This window comes from Lissotriton vulgaris, chromosome 2_1 (genome assembly GCF_964263255.1).
Source record: "Lissotriton vulgaris chromosome 2_1, aLisVul1.2, whole genome shotgun sequence".
In the NCBI taxonomy this organism is placed as follows: domain Eukaryota; kingdom Metazoa; phylum Chordata; class Amphibia; order Caudata; family Salamandridae; genus Lissotriton; species Lissotriton vulgaris.
Genome location: NC_141687.1, coordinates 255,368,609 through 255,382,724, shown reverse-complemented (window position 1 = coordinate 255,382,724; position 14,116 = coordinate 255,368,609). Strand labels below are relative to the sequence as shown.

Below are 14,116 nucleotides of genomic sequence, written 5' to 3'. Positions count from 1 at the left end.
TATCAGATGTTTGCCCGCCCTTCTGCGTCCAGCTGCGCTCCATGTGGTATCAGCCGACTCATCTCTAATATCAGCTGCTCTTCCCCGGCCTCTGTTTTAGAGAGCCGGGGCTCCTCTGTCGAAATCTACAATTAGTTTACCTACAATGGGTGTTCAGTGCTTGGTAAACTACATTTTAATTTATTTGAATGGTAACCTTGCTCCAGCATACAACTCTAAGCCCTGGTATATAAAATCTACATTTGTGCCGTACTGTCACTGCTCTGTACAAGCACTCAGACTCCCCTCCCACTAGCCATAGGTTATTTATGAAAACATCAGTTGCACTTTAATCAACGGAGCTACTCTCCGTTGCAACAATAAACGCGACTGACCGGGAATGACGAAAACAGACTTTAGTTTACAAGAAGGCACTGTGGGGAGGGAGGAAAGCAGCCCCCCCCCCCGCACGCTTGCTCTTTCAGGAATAGTTTAGGGAACCCCACGCAGGCAGCAGCGCCCCCTTCACAATGACTATCCAGTGGCCGACAGATGGCTGTTTCCCTTCTGCCAGGGTCTTAATAGCAAGAGGCTGCTTCCCAGCTGTGGCGAGAGCATTAGCCCGTGAAATAAGCGTAAAGCTATTTTTACATTTATTAACAGAATTATGCAGTGGAATATCAAGCAATTTTGCCAACCGCAACTTGTGCCATTGTATGTTTTCAACGAACCCTTTGGTATTATCGGGCCCTTCGGAATATTATGTGTCGCGTTCAGCGAGGGCTAGGCCGTGTTCTGCTTTTCCAATATCACGCATGTTAAGTGCCTCCACCTCCACTCCCCCTCCATGCACCTCCACTCCCCCTCCTCCCACACCCTCCCTGCACCTCCAATCCAATCCACCCCTCCCCACCCCCACCCCCTCCCTCCCTGCACTCTCCCCTCCCCCACTGCCCCCTTCCTTGCATAAACAAAAAAACTAGAACACATTTTTGGTGTTAATTCTGGTTTTTATTAGGATACTTCAGTTGTATGTAATGTATTCTAAGTTATATAGAAAGTGATAAATGATTATAACACTCTTTAAATTATAACTTTTAAACATGCTGCACAACATTCACAATACTCTGCAACACATAATAAAAAGGTTAACAAAGCCAATAACTCTCTCCAAACACGTATAAGGCCCCAAAGGCGAGACCTATTGGCTATGCCAATGCAAGTTTTACTTTGTTTTTAGCAAGTTGTTCGCACTCAGCCGTGAGCACTTGTGAATTCTTCTTTTGTTAATAAACTTAAAAGTAGAGTCAATTATACCCCGTTGAGCTGATGGACTTGTTACTGAAGATTATGTTCTTGTTGCATTGTTTTTAACAAGTTTTGCTTCAGAATCATTGTCCGAATTGGAAATAGCAAACTGTCTTTTTTTCGCAGATGTTGACATCTTTTAGCACTGATTGAATAGCTTCATTTAATAGGACTCTCACTGAAACTCCCCACCCTTCCCACACTCACTTGATACTTCTGGAAAGTAGTTGTGCAGTTATGGGTGTAATATCTGGATGCGGGGATTGCTGTTAGGAGACCTGTAAAACTGGTTAGATTGAGCCTTGCGGCTCCTTTATCCTATGGCTAGAGCCAAAGAGTGGTTTGGGTTGGTCTGTCAAGGTAACATTGTATATGAAATCCAGTCCAAAATATTTTACATCTTGCCACCATTTCTCTGAAAACTATTCGCAACTGTTTGACTGCATGGAGTAGGACAGCTTGAAAATATTTCATTACATCTGGACTTGATAGAACCTTTTTCATAATATAATATAATTTTTTAAGTTCATAATGGTGGAAGCGCACAATAGCAGAGATGCACAAAATTATTAAAGTTGTTGAGAAATTTCTCCACTAAAAGATGCTTCACAGGGGGGCAGGATGGAGACATAAGATATTTTCTTATTTTAAAAACAAGTAAGCAACTAATCACTCTATAAAGGAAGGTGAGATCACCACTTCTGAGTGTGATATACGAGTAGTAATACAAATGGAACAATTGATGGACAGAAAGCAGAACAGTCATAAATTTACCCCAGTACAGAGATCTGGGCCTAAATCCATCGTTTTTTTGCTCACCATGCGATTCCAGTTTGGACCCAGCCATATGAAAATCAGTCTTGACCCTGTGTCCAATGGGAACAGTCCACCCACACTACAAGGCCAGGTCCTCCCTGGACTGGAAAAAAGCATCCTAGGACCGGTTTCAGGTGTGCAGCCCTCATGAGCCAGGGTAGCTTGACTCCTGTGGCATGTTATGTTATGTTATGTTATAGGGTGGATTTCTATAGCGCACGGCTACTCCGAGGAGTGTCCTGGCGCTGGAAGATCTTCTGTCCAGTCGAAAGGGGGCAGTGAAGGAATTACTGAGTAAAGAAGAGAGTTTTAAGATTTTTTCTAAAAGCCAAGAGATCGGTAGTCATTCTCAGAGAAAGAGAAAGGGCATTCCACAGCTGGGGTGCTAGGCGCTTGAAAGAACGGCCCCCGCATGGACGGTACAGGACCCACGTCTGGGCATACCCGTCCCACTCGGGGTGACGAATGCAAAAAGAACAATTGATGGACAGAATGCAGAACAATGTCATACATTCGCCCCAGTACAGAGATCTGGGCCTAAATTCATAGTTTTTTGCTCAACATGCCATTCCAGTTTGGACCCAGCTATATGCAAATAAGTCTTGACCCTGCGCCATATATAGAAGCTTGTTTTAGTAAATGTCAGGCTCATGTGGGCTCTAGAAGCAATTCAGTAGGTCTAAGTTTATGCAGCAGTTCCTTTATTAATTTTTCAGGAATATGAGTAAGATATTAAGTAGAGTCTAGGACTGCAAACAATACACTTAACCGAGCTGGACATTTGGCAGATGCACCAGGCTATGTCTTTGTAAAACAAACAAAATGATTTTTTTTTATTAATAAATAGTTACTAGCACTGCAGAAACTAGATCTGATTGCAACAGCAGGAATACCGTCAACGGGCGGGGTGGTGGAACTGACCAATTTGAAAAGTGACCCGGCTAATTACCCAGATTACTTTAACTGCTAGTGACAAGCTTTTTCTTTTCTCTATTTGTTTTACCTTTGGATTGCCTTGCTTTATCAGTGAATGGATCTGAAAAACTCCATTGATGACAATCAGTGTAATGTTGTTCTTAAATTTATGTTAGAGAATATAGCAAGGAGCGAATGCCAAGCGGTGGTAGCGATAATGGACTCTTACGACGAAAGGAATATGAAGTAAGATGAGACCTAGAAGGTTTGAACACTTTGAAAGGAGAGGAGCTTATTATAGATTTCTTTTCATTTCAAAATGGGCTGATAAACCAGTCTGGTGTTGATCAGACCACATTAAAGAGTAAGATACTCCTATTGAATTTGGGTTTGTGGCCTAATCATGCTATTGGAGGTGTTTGTAACCATCTTGGAATTCAAGGTTTTAGTGACTTCTAGATGGTTGTTCTTTCTTTAGGGTTTCATAAGAATAGGTAATATATGCGTGTGTTATAGTTTTTTATTTCGCCTATCAAAAGCCTCCAAGATCTTCTACCCTTCCTGGGAGACTGAGGTCTTCTAACTAGATCAGGTCCACTATAAGTATTCTATCCCCTCAAGTAGGAGGTGTAGTGAATGTCTAATTAATCACGTAGACAAGCACGTTTTCAAAAAATTGGACTACATTGTGAGAGTAAAGCGAGCAGACTGGTATTATTTCCTTTCACAGCCTCCTTCCCCAAGCTTAAGATTCATCAGGAAGATCATTCAAAAAGTAGTCTATGTTCAACTCCAAGACCACATCAATGCTAACCATCTGCCCGACTCCCAGTCTAGCTTCAGATCATGCTGCAGCACGGAGAAAACTAACTTATACATCGTAGACTTGACCATGGATGAAGATGACCTCCGCCTCCTGATATTGCATAACCAACCATCCTGCCCTCATACGCACCCTGGAGTCTAGAATGGATTTACTAGCAATTTCCTTCACTGGCTCTCCTCAAATCTTAACAACTGACACCAGTTGGTTCGCATGGGCACCTCCAGTTCACAAAAAAATCCAATAACCTGAGAAGTATTCTGCGGTTTCGTACGTTCATCTTTCATTTTCATCCTTTATATGGACCCACTTGGTGCCCTACTCACAGGTAATACCAGTTTCAACACAAGATTCACCAATATGCTGATGATACACAACTTTACTTGAAAGTCTCATCAGCTTCAGACATCCAACAACTCAAACATGGCCTTCACCTCATTCAGAACAGGCTGTCCAGTGCCTAACGGAAGCTCAATCTATCTCAACAGTACCAGAAACAGTACAAACCTGGTTCAGTGACTTGACTCCTTAGAACCCTGACTTTTACCGAATGTCAAGTCACCTAGATTCTCTCTGGATATCAATCTATCCCTCAAGGAACTCCCTGCCAAAAAACAAACCTGGCCTAGTATCAGCTCTTTCTTAAGCCTTTTTTCCAGAATGTGACTTCAGAAAAACTTTGTACCTGTGGATGGTAGTGATGCCCTGCCCTGTGGCCTACAAGACTTGCCATTGGCACCCCACAAGAGTCATCCTAGATTCCACAGCACATCTCATCCAGGGTTTGAAGCAATATGATCACATTCCCCACCCATCCTGATGGCACCTTTTGACGACCCGTACCATCCTCAAAATCAGCGGTATCATTTACAAAGTCATCACAACCAGCAGCCCGCTGTGGTTTTGGGCCAGCGGTTACGGGTCGCATCGCTGACTTCTGGAGAGGGCTGTGGGCATGGTGGAACAGAAGTAGGCGTAGGGCGGGAGGGACTCGACCGTACGCACCGGAGATACCTCTGGGAATGTGTACGGCCCTTCGAAACGGAGGGGACTGGTCGGCATTAGCTGAGTGGGAAGAACTGGGTTTGCAGATGGTTGGGGATTTGTACGAGGACGGAGCTCTCTTGCACTACCAGTCACTACAGGATAAATATGGATTGCCAAGGGGTGATTTCTTGTTGCATGCCGCATTGGTGGCAGCAATTCAGGAATATTGGGGTGAAAGGCCTAATGGAACCGCAGATATCCCCGACGTGCCAATATGTAGTAATGGCTGCAGGGACGATTAAGGCAGTAACATGCCTATATCGGCGAATGATGGGAGAGGGGCTTCAACCGCTAACTCGACTGCAAGAGAAATGGGAGGTGGATCTGGGCAGAGACATACCTGAATTGACTTGGTCTAAATTGGTGGAGAGGGCATGGAAAAGTACGCGGAATGCTAGATTCCAACTTATCCATTTCTACGTCATACATCGGGCGTACCTGACCCCGGACAAGATAAATAAATATTTTAATTTGGAGACTGCATTATGTCCTAGGTACCGTACGACTGCTTCAGACTTCCTGCACAAGATGTGGAGTTGCCCGCAGCTCGGCACATACTGGGTGGAGATACTTAAGATACTATGTGGGGTGACAGATAGAACCCACCATGGGAGCATGCATACTGCACTGGTACCCTCACACAGCACGCACCAAGGTAACACGTAAATTCATTGATTTGGGGTTACTGTTGGCCAAGCGGGAACTAATAAGAAAGTGGAAGTCCACGCAGGGCCCTGGTGAAGAGTGATGGAGAACAGAATTCAGGAGCTGGGCAGCTAGCGAGGGCATGGTAAGGCTCCAACAAGCCAGAAGAGCGAATAATGAAAAGGCGATGGAATCGGCACAAGCATGGGAAGCGCTAGTAGCATTATTGAAACGGCCGGAGCCGGACTCGGACACCAACTCCTTGGGGAACCCGCAGGAACCTGTTGAGACATGCTGAAAATAGATGGGATGAGGGTGGGCATAGGGAGGGCAGAAGCGTGCCAGGGTATGGGGTGGGATTGGAAGATAGCCCTACTGTATTAGACCGTTAGTGCATCCTACCATGTTACAGATGATTAGACATCCTGGTCTAGAGTACATAGAGCACACCGGTATAAGGGATCAGGCGGGAGGGTGGTCGAGACCTAAACCAGCGGGGGCACTGTGTCGGGCCCCATCACATTGGTGGTGCCTATGATGCAAGTTGCGTTACTGACATTAGAGCATGGAGAGGAGGCTGGAATGATTACTCTGGTGTTGATATTGATGTAAGCTTAAGCCTACCCGAGAACAATGGTTGTACGCACTGTATCCTATATGTTGCCATTACTGAGGAAGGTCTTGTGAGGGGGGAGTTGTTTGGGTTGAAAACCAATAAAATATATATTTTTTTAAATAAAAAAAAAATATCACAACCAGCAGCCGGCCTGTCTTGTCACTATCTCTGGTGGTTCCCCGCATACCTAGATCTGAAACAGTATTCCTGTATCCACCAGGACCACCCTAACGCAGTTTCAATTTACGAAATGGTTAAAAACTCATCTCCTTTAAAGAACACTACATCATAGACGAGATAGCTGGATCGTGAACAGTGAATACACTATCACTTGTTGACTCTATACTTGTCTTTGACCTTGTACTGTGCTCTTCTGGCTTTTGGCTAGATTTGCGCTATAGAAACCCCATATGAATATATATACTTTTAAGTTCCAGTAGCAAAGGTGACAGGCAATTGTTTAGTATCATACGTATGACATTTGGCCATGTCTAAATTTTATCAAGGTTTTGTATAAAACTGTTCAATTTCTTAAGGCATCAATTTCCGGACATTACTTTATGAATAAAGTATGTGCTTTTGCATGAATACAGTTCTAACTCAATACAGAGAGCATTTTAACTATGGCAGGAGTAGTTCATATACATACGTGCTTAACATAGCACAGTGTAGTTTATATATGGTCCAGTTGATACTGCATTGACTAACCCAGTATGTGAAGTGTAACGGGTTGGGAGTGTATTTGGGGCAATAAAAGGCCGTGTACCGTGCCGCTGGATTTTTACATTGCAAACAGACTCAGAAGGAATCAGGTACACTTCATAATCTACTTGGGTCTATCCCCTGTTCTGCTCATTGTTATACTGCCTTCCATCCCAAGAAGCTAGAAGAGAATGGACACAAAATGTTGCTGTGTAAAATATACCAGGAGCTAAGATTTAAATAGAAAGAGCCTCACTGTCTTTGTATCCGCCTGTCTCCTGGAGCCTGCAAACAATTGGCATTTCTCCCTCAGATGCTCATTACTCACAATCCCATGTAGGTAATATCCTCCTCCTCCTTCTGAGAGGGTTATTCTGAATTGTAGGTATCGGTTCACATTTTAACCCGCCAACTTGGCCCTCCTTATAGGTAAGTTGTTAATGCTGGAACTTCGTCTGTTTTTATTGTATCAAATTGTTATGCAACGCAGTCCTGAACCCTATGGGTAAGTAGTGCGCTATATAAATGCCAATACATACTTCTCTATCTGTCCTATAGAGATACATCAATACCACAGGTTTTGAAGCGGAGAGGCGTTTGAAATGAATGGTTGGTATGAGGCTTCCGACTAGTAACTACAGCCTTACGTCCTAACCTTATACCAAGACCAAGCACATCACCTTAAACATCCCAGATTGGGTTTTCTGTAGATCCTGGGGGTACTCTACTCATTCTCCAGGACTTTAGATGCAAACAGACTCCCATTAATCAGTCCTGCTCAAAGACCTACATTTTCTGTTTAGCTGCTTCTCTGCACTGCTTTTTTTTATGTAATTTCGTTAGTTGTTCCAGTACGAAAGTGCTGGTGCACCCTTTTCGTTTGTTTATGACGAGAATAAAAATTATCTTTAGGATTTCTAAGTGCGATACAGAACTGTATGTTAACGCTGCTGTGTCCAATACTCTCCACAGCGCTGATCGGGCCTTGACGAGATCATGGGCGTCCGCAGAAATTTTTCCAGGGGGGGGCAAAATGTTAACGTCATCACCATCCTCCGACATGATGTGTGCCAGGTGGGGCACAAGAAACACTGGGGAGCAGAACTAGAATAGACTCAATTAAATGCCAGTAATCCAGGACATGTGACTGACCCTGCCACAGGCCAACAAACACCACCTGTAGGGAAAACGTAAACTTTCTGACAAGGTGCTTTGTGTCTGTCTGCTAGGTGTGCAGACTTCTGGGTCCTCGATCCAACACCAATCAAGGCTGTCTTCAGCACGATTCGATTTTTATGAGAATTCTTTAAAACAGCCTATGATTAAAGCACCAGATTAAATATACTGTATGCAAAGTGTATGTTGGGGATTATTTGTAGCACACATATTCACAAATATTGGCTTCTTGGTGCTAGAATTCATGATAACTTGTATCCAAAGTTAAAGCACAACGTAAAAGTTAGATGCAGCAATCACACACGCTAGTGATGTGCCAATGGGTGCTCCCTTTACTAGAATTCCCCGGGCATTGCTAAATTTTACACACGATCAATTAATTTATACAAAATAAAATGTATAGGTCCAAATGTTAGCTATATTTTTGAAAAGAAACTTAGAGTCCCTCTACGTGTAGTCAATGTCAAACTGACAACGTGCGCATGTTTAGGGATACAATAATGGCCAGCTCCCTTATGCCGAAGCCTGGCACCGTAAATGTGTGGCACATGCGGCCCCCACAGCGGCGGCACAGCACAGGTCCAGGGATGCTGAGTCTTACACAGTGGTCGAAGTGGGGAACAGTGGGCGGAGAATCAGAGGGCTGGAATAACCCAAAGATTGGATCTGTGGGTGGAGCCAGAGGTGTGGCCAGAATGTGCAGACATCCCAATTTTTTGTATTTGTTTGGCATTTCACTGCCCAGTTTAATCAACTAATGAATAGATATGATTATTTAAGGTTATAATGAGTTATTGACATTAAAATATATTCACAAGGTGGGATATGCTTCTATTAATCGCAGAATGTACCAAATACGATAATGTGGAAACACAAGCCATTTGTCTCCGAGCCATGGAGTTTCTGTCATCAGCACTTCTCCCTTTTCCCACAACAGCAGTTCAAACATGAATGGCAAAATATCCTAGTTTGCTAATGTTTTCTCTAAAATTATGGCTCTGCCATATTTGCCTCATAATGCAAGATCTGCTGCATAATCTGAACATTTAAACCAATAAATTGTTTGTAGCTCAAACATATCAAAAGTTAATATAACATGTGACGTGTGTTACTGCGGAGTGGATGGCCTATTGTAAAGGTTGACTGGTCACCTTTCTCACTGCTGTGTTAGTATGTTACACTGCTACTAATAAGGCAAAATCTTTCCAGAGACTGTTAGCATGTGTACAGACGTCAAAATAATAAATATCTGAAAATATACTGCCTTACGCTGCAGCCTTTTTTTTAATGCATTATTTAGTCAACACTACGGCATAATGTTGTCATCCTTTGCTACATAATTAATTCCAGTGGCCCCACAGCAGGCAGCACATGTTAAAAGTGCATGTGAATGAAGCAGGGAGACTGTGAAGTTTGCGAGCTTAGTTTGGTGTACGTGCAAATCCTGCATTGCCAATCCCTGGTGAGTTGCAGCTACTACTGCTGAAACAAGGCCAATGGAGGTACCTATCGGTGAGGCAGACAGGCCTCAAGGGCAGGACCAGCCATAGCACTGGTGGTGTCCTGTGCATTAATGTTTGTTAGTGCCCCCCAATGACCACCTCTGCCATGGATTCCCTCACTACCACTCTTTAACTGTGCCCCCCAAGTCTCCACAACCATTCTTTCTCAGGTGCATTTAATTTGATTTACAGTGCCACTTATATCATTGTAGGGTGTCAGAGCACTTTACATCACACACATTACACAGAGACAATCAACATGTATGTAAATCACTGTATAGGAAATGTTACATAAGACTAAGGACTACAAGGTGTAGGAGTCACATGACAACCATACTAGTAGCCGGTATAGTTTTATAGTGATTGGTCTGGAGAAACACAATACCCGGAATTTAAAACGCAATACCATGGTTGGGGGTTCTCCTTAATAATCAGAATTGATTTCTGTCCAAAAGAACACTTTTTGGGAAATTAGGATAATCATAGACTGGGGGGGGGGGGCATAAAGCTCTAATTTATACCTTGCAGTTTGTATGCAGCTCTTAGATGACAGTTAATAGCTCACTGTTCTAAGTTAGGATTTTACCTTATAAATTACAAGTAACAAAAGGATTTCTCTGACAAAAGCAGTAGTCCACTGACCTATTTACATTATGTGCACTTTGTGATCCGCATGGCGCATGTTCTTTGCAGCCAGTACATTAACCCTTTGAGCTATCTTTCCATGAGTCAAAACTTCCACTAGACAAAATTCTGATCTCTCTCTAGGAAGAAGATTAATCACCAGCGTCATCATGACATTTTTATTGTTGCCGAAAAGTGCTGGAGACCAGGAAGGAGGCAGCAAGCATTTTTAAAACCATAATATACTTGCAAACATGATGCCACAGTACCCGGTGCGGTCACACTGGTTGCACCGCTCTAGAGCTGGCCCTTCTTAAGGGTCCTGTGACCTCAGTGACTGTTGTTCTAGGGTGTGCTGCTTCATAGGTCCGCCCGCAAGACTGGAGGTGAACTTCAGTATGAATAGTGGTGGACAAGCCTTGAAGGTTAACCTACACTTGTCATGCTAGGGTCCACCTGCTTGTGCGAAAGACATCAGGACTTCTAAGGTGTTGCAAAGCCTTCTAAGGTCTAGCATGTGATTGTGCTCTCGCAGGAGAGTGGTCTGGTGGACTGTTTATTAAGGCTGAACCTAGTTCCCAGTTCCAAATTCAGCAGCTCTGACCATAGTGCCACATCCTCTCCCCCACTGAACACCGTACTGCCCCACTGAGAAAAATTCCCACTGTCTTAAACTACAACCCAATTGTTACCCGCTATAAACACCTGGATGCAGCTCAATTTAAATTACGCACTAGACAAGAGAAATATGCGGCCTACAAAAAAAAAAGTAACAACATCCCGGAAAAAGCAAACACTTGTAGGGAATGCTAAATTTAGCAAACCAAGGGAAATGTAAGCAGGAACAACATGGTTACCTTAATGCTTTTACACTCACTATTCAGTAATCAGTGAGTGCTTTTGCCTGAAAAGTTAAGGACACAAATACAGGCCCCTGAATGGACCCATTCCAATGGCCATTGCTTATATCCTTACAAAACGTAAGCAGTATGGTAAAAAGACCACATCCCTGGACGCAGAGCCGTAGCACACAATTTGTTTTCCAATCCACACATTGCAGTACCTCCAGGATTGGTGCACTAGTTCCAAGTCCAGGGAAAACAAAGACACGAAAACAAAAATAGCGCTTCACTGGCAAACTATGTAAAAGTGGCGCTAATGTGTTTCAGTGTGAATAAAATGAGTTTTGCCAGTTTGCTACCACTCTGTCTTACTTTATTTAGTTATTTATCTATTTTTTATATTTTTAGCCTTTTATTCCCAATGCTGCACTTTGGAATTAAAATGCAACATTTCCAGCAAAAGCGTCATTCTCGTTTTTGGATCCATTTCACAGGGAAGCAAATAAAAGAAAGGAGAGGAAAGAGAGTGAGAACCCCGTCTTGAAGTCATGGTTTTCATGGGCGTCCCCAGGGGGACAAGGAGGGTCGCTCCAGGGGGGGGCAAGCGCCCCTCCTTGCCCCCCCCTGCGGACGCCCATGGACGAGATCCTCTTTTATCCGCATCCATTTCAAACACTCCAGATTGAACAACTGAAAGCGTAACCCAAGGTTAGTGTCTGAAACAATCTCATCCAGAGAAATCCACATTGGTGATGCTTAGAATCAGATAAATGTGACTGCAACTTTCTTTTCCAACTAAAAATACTTTAATGTATTCTCCAATATGTTTAAAATCAATTTCTATTATAAATGTACAGTCAGTATGTGTACGGTTAGAGTGCAATAGCAAGTTGAAAAAAATGACAGCAAACTTATGATTATGCATTATATTCTTATTGTGATAAAGTACTGGACTCTCTAGGGCAAACACTGGTATTGTTGTGGTAGAACATTGCCTTCTTGGGTTGAGACAGGCCAGTTCTTTGCACATTCTATTTGCTGAATCACTTTTCAGTTTCATTGGAATCCATTTACTCACCACTACCAAAGCTCTAAAAAGCCACCTAGGCCCTGTTCCATCTTGAGGGCAATCCCCCCCCTCCTCTTAGCTTCAGTGTGGGTATTTTTTTTGTAGAAGGCTGTTGTGTTGCGTGGTTGGATTTTCAGAGCACAGTTACAGCTTAGGTGTGTTGGCTGTTGCTAGTTGATCGTCCTCTGAGGTTTTCTTAATGATTATTGATAAACAACGGCTTAAGGGCCCACTGTGAGACTGGTCAAAAGTGGTTCTTGGTATGACAACTTTGTGACAGAGAGGCCTCGAATTTACGTTAACTAATCTTTGCCGCTGCAGTGTAAATCACTGCCCCTTTAAAAAGGTGGGTGAGTCGCAAAGGTAGGATGTATCCAAAGCCTTCGCTGAAGCCCTAGAAAATGTGGGGATGGGGTAACTTAACAAAAGATCATCTTTTCAGCTGATACCTTGGAGTGGCATGTCTGAGGGTTCTGGCTGCAATTCTTGTAAGGCACCCAAGATCCTTAACGAAGAATGCCTTGTGTCCAGTTCACACCGGCAGACGCAGTCGACCCACACACTAAGCAAGCACAGATCAGGTAACAAACAACAGTTTAAAGCTCCACAACCGGATACAAGAGGCAGCCGCAGTAACATTTTTGTTAAGACAGGCTTCGCTCATACACAAAACAATCACAGCGTGCGTAGCAGCAGTGCAAGCTTCCTTCACACAAAGAACAGGTGGAGCCTAATCAACAGAACTGCAAGCATTTCACACATAAAACAGCTAAAACATATGAGGGATCTGACCTGATGCAAGGTCTATGAGGCTTAGCAATGGGTTTCAACCTAGAGAGTAAAGGATTTGTATAAAACAGGCCTCTCTCCCACAGTTATACTAGTGGGCACTTGTCGGGCTGACAGTGCAATTGTTGCACATCTGTGCAAAGGCCATGAAGTGGTGACGGAAGAAGAAAGCAATGGTGTGCGACTTCTATGCATCCTACTCCTAATTCCTGAAACACTGCAACCATTCCACTGGAAGTTCCCAATCAACTCTAAATACCAAAAGGCACTCAAAAAAGAGGACATCCTGGCACAGGAGGAGGGTGTTCTCCGTAAGTTAGACCTCAGATGGGCACAGCACACAAAAACACTAAAACATTGTGCCACTTGGAAAGACTTCACAATAAGCATTGGCAAAACCAATGTGCAAAGTCTATTGGCTTTGTCAACATTTTTAGACATGTTGCACAGCAGTACAGGTTGCTGGGAAACATGGCGTATGGTAAAGAATAAGAAAAGCGCTATGACGCCGTCGCTTCATTGTGCTTTTTTAATAACTCTAAGCCATGTTCTATCTAAATAACATTAACAAAGTTGTATAGATGTCGCTCACTCTCAAACCAATCCCAGCCTGCAAAGCAGCAGTGCAAACTGGGTGGGGTGCGCCAGCTACTTAAGGAGGGTTGGGCAAGAATGGGACGGTGGGAGGCAGATAGGAGCTTGGAGGGAGCACACAAAATCCTAGATAGCGGGGGGAGGGGAGACGAATTGCAGACACATGCACCCTTATAGAGTAAATGAAGAACAGTAAAAAATGAACAAAAAAAGTACATGTCGAAGCACGCAGCCAGCAGGAGGACACTGGCCGCAGACAGGAAGCTGTAGTTGGTTCGGGCTACCTAGCAGGAATAAGCACTTGAAGCCCCAGGAGGAAACAGGAGACACTGAATAATAAGAAGCAAGTAAACAAGAGTGACATTGAAGCCAACCAATAGTAAATAATGGGCGGGCTTTAAGCCCCCTTTACGCTTTTAGTCTACAAGAGATTTCGCAAGCGACAGTGCAGGTTCTGTCGGCAGGCAAAATCTAAAAAGGAAAGGTTTGAAGTACTCGGGTGATGGCAACGACTTTGCAAACTGATCACCCGGGGTCCAAAATCCTGCTTAGAAACTTGGTTATCGCCCCAGAAATTGATTTCAAAACTGGACCTATTTTAGTCCAGCTCTTTGCAAGCTTGTTGGCAGGTGAAGCCTCTCACTTGGAGAAAGCAGGCTCTGCACACAT

General features: G+C 43.6%; 1 protein-coding gene across 3 annotated transcripts in view; it reads left to right on the top strand.

The window, feature by feature from the left end:
- The window catches only part of DUSP14 (dual specificity phosphatase 14), a 112,219-nt gene that overhangs the window by 89,946 nt on the left and 8,157 nt on the right, over positions 1 to 14,116 (top strand). For 2 of the 3 annotated variants that reach the window (XM_086954886.1, XM_086954884.1), the window contains exon 1: positions 11,635 to 11,703. The exons of the other annotated variant lie outside the window; for it this stretch is intronic. The gene's annotated coding sequence lies outside the window, so the exon portion shown is untranslated. Of the gene's footprint in view, positions 1 to 11,634; positions 11,704 to 14,116 lie in introns of those variants that run through there. 3 annotated transcript variants of the gene reach the window in all.